We start from the raw sequence: 6,773 nt of genomic DNA, 5'->3' as shown, positions 1-6,773 counted from the left end.
CTAATTTGGGAAAACTACCCATTATAACTAGTTTTTTTATAAAATCTTTTGAAGTGAGTCTTATTTGGAACCAACCCTATTAATAGTTACAAAACACACTATTAGGTGTGACCTTGTTAAAGAATTTAGTTCACCTTGTTAGGAGTGACCTTGTTAGAGGTTTTTGGACAATTCAATCTAGAAATGCCACCTTGTTAGAGGATTTACAAAATAGCTATTAGGCTAACTCTATTAAGAGATTTGATTCACTGTTACAATTATTATACTAACAATAATTTGATCTGATTTTTGATGCAACTAAGTTTTTTGATTTTAGATTTTAGTTTTGGCTTGAATGCTTGATCCTTCTTGATTAGATTTATCTTTGCAATGCGATCAACTCTAGATACTCTATTATCCTTCAAATTTTCTTCTTCTATTCATATTCTCCTCTTCCACGTGTTATTCTTACAATTAAATCCTCAAAATGACATTATATATATGATTTATCTTGTCAATTTAGCTTGAATACACTTTCAAGAAAATAATATTCATCGCTTGAGTTAGCTAGAACTAACCAACAAAACTATCAGATCCAATATGCTGATATAAGAAAATCCTTCGTTAGCCGACCCAACTTAGTCAACACTAACTTAGAAAATAATTTCCTTCATACTTCCTTTGGTAACCAAGCAAGCTCGATTAACACTAGTACCATGCCAAATTTCCTTTGGTAACTGAGTAAACTCGGTTAACATTGTTCACTTGTAAACTTTCCTGGAACACTGAACATACAAAGAAAACTTCCTTCAATGCTTGAGTGAACTTGGCTGGCACTGCTTGTTCAATAAAATGCTTGAAATTTGTGTAGCATCAAAGAAAATACATAATTAAATAATTGTATTCAACAAGATCCCTCCTAATTATCCCTCACAACAACCCCTAGGGACTTTAGAGGGTGATCTATTGTTCACCAATTTTTCTTGTTATAGTACAAGGGACCTCTATTAGTCATATATACGTAAGATATAAACCTATTAAATTTTATGTCATTGAAGGAGGTTATACTATTTTTTATTTGGTTTGAACTTGTTATCATTTTCTAACTGCACAAAATTGGAAAATATTCATAAGGTATCTTTCTAATATGTGCACTAATTTTTTAAATTATATTAGCATCTTTTGTGAAGTGAAATAGAGTTATGTGTGGAAAAATTAGATTAATACATTGGAGAAGTATAGGACTTTTGAGCTACTTTTGGTTTTCTAAAAGTGTAAGGAGAAATATTCAATTTCTAAGGAGAAATATAAAGTTCATTATATTAGATGTAGACTCTTTCACCTAGTAAATATGATTACATCTTTTCATATCTCATGTTTGATCACAATGTTATTCTTTTGGAGAAATTAATGCATAGAATGTAAACCATGATTAAATATGAGGCTTGAGACATGGATTTTTTTTAAAATCCTTCTGAGATAGTTTCTCACTCAGGTTTGATTTAGTACGTGATACACACTCTATTTGTATCTCTAAAGAGTGTGAGGAATGGAAAATTTGTCCATTAAGGAAAGAGGGGGCTTGGAATATTTGTGGTCTTGACAAAAAGAGGGGGTTATCATCATTTTTTACCTTAAATAAGTGAGGGAGGAATTTTTTTGATTATTGATATGTTAGACACTTAACGATCCATTAGACACACTCAAAGGAGACTTGAACTTTTAGAGGAAAGGTGTCTTCAGTGTAATCATTAATTGGTAATTTGTGTCATAGAGGAGAGGTTATCTTTACAATATTTGAGGAGGTATTAGACACAATCAAAGGAGATGTAGAATTTAGAGGAAACACATCTCATCTATAAAACTACAATAGGCATTATACACACTCAGAAGAGATGTGGAATTTTAAAGGTAATATGATGCATTGTTCATGAGAGGTGGGAAAACTCATGTTATACAAATGGTTTTAGTTTCTATGATGAGGAGATATACAAATATAGCTAGTTTAGTATTTCTTAAGTGAATGCGAATGATTGGTAAAAATGCTTCATCAAAGTCTCTAGCAGGGTTGGGATAAAAACCATTATACTATTTTGCTCTTGTTTGATTTTATGTAATGGGGTAGGGGGGGTTTGGTGTATTAAATTTTTAGATGGATTAGTTTTTAAATAATAATATTTTTTGAAACTATTTTTGTGAAATTAAAAAGCAACAAAAAATGGGGGCTGACCCAGAGATACATGATGAAAAATAGATAACAATTAAATGTAGAGAAAATATTAAACCTAACCCCCTTCTTAATCTCAAAACTTCCACATAATAGTATCCCAAAATCTAATAGTACTAGTTGATATGATAAACATAATATATACAAAAATAGTAATTAAAAAATCCTAAAAAGTATAATAAACAAAACCTAGATGGACTGAGTGATGAAACATAAAACATAGAAATTTAACTAAAAATGAATAGAGAGCTATTTCTATTTCCTTTTCTCCTTCCACTCTAAATTATCTAGTAGAAAATGTAGCCAATCATCAGCCATGAACCTATAAAGGTAACATGTGGTATCCACCCCTATCACAATAGTCAATCCTTCATTTTCAACAAGGAACAAGTCAATAGTAGAGCCTGCCAAATACATAACCCACACCATAGACATAGTCAAATCAAAAAATCACCACTCCAGAATCTCATGTCTTTCCTTGAGCTTCTTAAAGATCTTCTCTAGAGTGGAAAGATCCATCTTATGGGACTTGTTTTAACTATTAGAGTAAAGCACTAATTTAGTTTCATTTATTAAATTACTTTTATTCTCTTCTCAAGATTTTTCTTTATGCACTTGCATTTCCATTTAATAATTAATTAGAATTTATTAAATATGATTTAACTCTTAGGGTTTCCATTTTAGGTTTTTTGATCACCATCTATAAGGATTGATCTTTTGTAAATATCTCTCATTCTTTGATTCTAAAAATATAATTTGCATAACTTCAGAGCAAAACCCTTACCTCTTCTTTGTATTTTCTTCTTTGTGATAGGTTCTTGGATGTAGGTGTTCTTCAAGTTTTTTGGATTTATATTTCTCAAATCCTTCTTGGTATCAGAGCCTTACTTACTATAGCTTATTCTTATTTGGAGGAAGAGAGGAAGAAAATTTATCAATCTTGGACAATGTTGATTAGGGATGTTGGTCTTAGAATGGTTTTGGCATTTGACTATCAACACACTTAACCAATTCTCAAGATAATGCCAAGTATAATATAGAAGCCAAGCTATAGTGTGTGCTAAATCAAAAAATTCAATAGGTGCCAGGTGAACTTCAGGTGCCTAGCAATCTTTAGGTGCCGAGCACAAGTCACTATAGATGTTGAGTGAAACAGAATTACTAAAGGAGCCGAGTGAGCCAATTTTTCTATATGTGCCAAGCATCAACAACTAGTATGTGCTAAGTAACAAAAAATCAACATATGACTTTGTACCTTCACAAGTTCAGATGTAAACCATTTTTGGAGCCAACATGGGATGAATCTTGAAGGATCTTGAGGATAAGATCGAATCTTTCACATTACCTATGCAATCAGCATGCAACCAATTAGAAAAATGGAGAAGGCATGAAACCAATAAGAAAAGTGCAAGAAATGGAGATTTAATATTGATCATAGATTCATACCTAATCCTAAGTCTTCAAAATCTTTTAAAGGAGGAAAAAACCCCATTGTATGTGTGGATGAGAGAAGTGTATGGGTAAACTATAGAAAAATTCAAAGGGGAGTTTAAAAGACTTAGTGAAGAACAAAGCAATAGTATAGAATTCAGTTGATGAAGAACAAAGTATCAGAACTTTGAAGAGTGACATATCAGATCAAACAAGGAGTAGAGTGATAGAGCAAAACAAGGATCTGGAATCAACAATTGAATATTGCAAAGCTATTAGGTCAAAGTTTTCTAATACTCTCTAGCAATTTTATTAGATATGGAAATCCTATGGACTTAGGTTGTCCTAATAGCTATTTGTAAATCCTTGAACAAGGTGGCATTCCAAGTGAATGTACAAAAATCCTTTAACTAGGCCTACTTTTAGTAGGGTACTGAAATCCTTTAACCAGGTCACTTTTAGTATATTGTAAAGTCTTTAACAAGACATGGCTTTCATAGGGTAGACCATTGGAAGTGATCAAACATTGTAACCTTGAATAGTTACACATTGTTATAGTGATATTTTGTGGGTGTCATCCCCACCCTAGTTTTACCTTCTCATTTTGGAGGGTTTCTAGGTTACCAAATTTGTGTGTTGTCTATTTTCATGCATGTCTTTACTTTCATTTTTATTAGATAAATTAGATGCATGAGAATGGTTTTAATTAAAAGAATTTGAAAAGATTAAAGTTGGTTACTTCTGATTCACCTCCCCTCTTTGAAGTAAATCTTCCCACTTGTTAATTCCAACAATTGGTATAAGAGAAAAGTTCTCACAAGGAGGAGCCTTACAGCTTGGAGAAAAGGTCTAGAAATGGAAGTCTATGAACTTGGGAAGATCATATAGAATCAGGCTATTTATGTACAACTTTCTTTATATTTTTTTGAAGAAGCTAGAGGAGAACTAAAAAAATCATTAAAAAGAAGAAAGGAGATTGCCATAGATGAAAATGACACACAATACAAGGAGATTGACACCTCAAATTTGTTTTCAAATGGAGATTCCAAAGAGTTTGATGCAGCAATAGTAGACCTGATGGAGAAGAATAGAGCTCAAGTAGATGAAATTAGAATATTCAAGCTTGAACAAGAATCACAAGCCATGATGCTTTGTGAGGTAACTGAATAGAAGAAAAGAGCCATAGAAGACAATGCTATGCTAGAAGAAGAGAAGAGAAACCTTGCCAATAGACTGGAAGAAAATTTAATTGAGCTTGCAAGAATCTCAAACATGCAACTAGACACCCTAAGTTAGATGATGAATGCACATCATGAACTAAATGTCCAAGACATTGAAATCTCTACATTGAAGATACAAAATGAACAACTGCAAAATGATCTGAAAAGAGAGAAGGAGATTGTAGAAAGCTTCAACAAACCTAATGAGGCTATCAAGTACTTTGTGCAGCTACTAAAATCACCAAGGGCTAGCAATGATACTTCAAGACTTGGTTACATTAGCATTGAACAAGGAGAGTCCTCCAAGATAGTATAAGAAAGGAGTAGCAAAGGTAAGAACACTAAACCTAATTGTCATTTCTGTAGTAAAAAGGGATGTACTTCTAATGTATGTAGAAGCAGAATGCCCATCAACATGATAAGCCTAGAATGCAAGTTATTGTCATAAGTGAAAAAAGCAAGGACATCAAGCACATAATTGTAGGACTAGGACTATCAGAACACCAAAATTTGAAGGTCATTGCTACAATTGCAAGAAGTATGGACATAGAGCTTTTGAGTGCAGATCAAAGCCTATGTGGACATCAAATTAGGCAACAAGGGAATGTAACCATGGTCATCACTACAATTGGGACTACAACACTAAGTATAGCTATCATTACTGTCAAGAATATGGATACATTCCTAAAAGTTGCATAAGGACTCATTTCAGAGGGAACTATAGCAGATGGTTGAGCCAAACCACATGTTTTAGTTTCTTGAAGACTGGTCATATCAGTAGGAATTGCTCAACAAAGTCAAAGGCACTCAACTCAAAGAATGACAAAGGTAAACAGAAGGTAGATGTTGAACACATCAAAGGAGAAATGAATATGACATGGAAGAAGAAAGATGGGAGTAGCACATCAAATGAAGGGATCACTTCACCTAATAGGTCAAGTGGTTACACTTCATCAAACTATGAAAGAAAAGGTGTAAGGGACTAATTTACAAAGTTTCATCATGCATCAGTTCCTATAAAAGAAAGTATGAAAAAAGAATAGATCAACATGAACAAAGATGCAAAGTTAAAATTAAAGGATCACAAGTGTTGCCGAGTTGCCCTAAGATGTCAAGAAAAAATTTAGTACAAGACAAGTTGATTGATTAGTAGAAGCCGAGATGGTAGAGGAAGCTAAGTGAAGAAGAAATCTCAGTTGAAGCTGAGTAAGTAATACTCCTATGGAAGCCGAGTGGTGAAAAGACAATGGAAGCTAAGTAATGTAGAATTCTTTAAAAGTTGAGTGGATAGGTGTAAACATACTGAGGTGATGAAAATAGGGTATATTATTATATTTTCATTCATTTTTCTTCATCGAGAATGAAGAGCGAAGTCGAGAAAGAGCGCAAAGTGAATCCCAAGAAAAGAATCTAGCATCTACAAAGATTTCAACAACATTCCAAGCATGATTCCATCAATTTCAAGGTATTTACGACTATGCCAAGCTATGTAGTTTCGTGTTTTCTTTGTGTTGAAACCCTAGATTGTGTAAAATGGAATTTAGCTCTAGAAAAAATCATGAGAAGGAATCATTTGAAGTTCAATTAGTATCAAAAGAGTGCGCAGGTGCAAAAAATTCTATGGTGCACTATTTTTAGAAGGTGTGCATCTTTAGAGGTGTGCTTTTCTAGAATAATCACAAGTTCCTACAACTCAGTCACTTTCACACACATTACAGTGATAAAGGGATACTAAGAACTCCACCCATTCACATTACACATCCCAGCATCATTGTTCGCTTTAAATTCTACTTCACACATTCCCATCACTATGCACTATGTCTTTCTTCAATGCCCAAAGTTCACCTTTGAATCTAACTAGTCCATTGCATTACTTGCCCAAAAATCGTGAAAAGTTTTTCTCACGGTTCATCTAT

This window comes from Cupressus sempervirens, chromosome 10 (assembly GCF_028749045.1).
Source record: "Cupressus sempervirens isolate cs-2001-9-10 chromosome 10, ASM2874904v1, whole genome shotgun sequence".
In the NCBI taxonomy this organism is placed as follows: domain Eukaryota; kingdom Viridiplantae; phylum Streptophyta; class Pinopsida; order Cupressales; family Cupressaceae; genus Cupressus; species Cupressus sempervirens.
The sequence above is the reverse complement of the archived record's forward strand: the minus strand, read 5'-3'. Positions refer to the sequence as shown.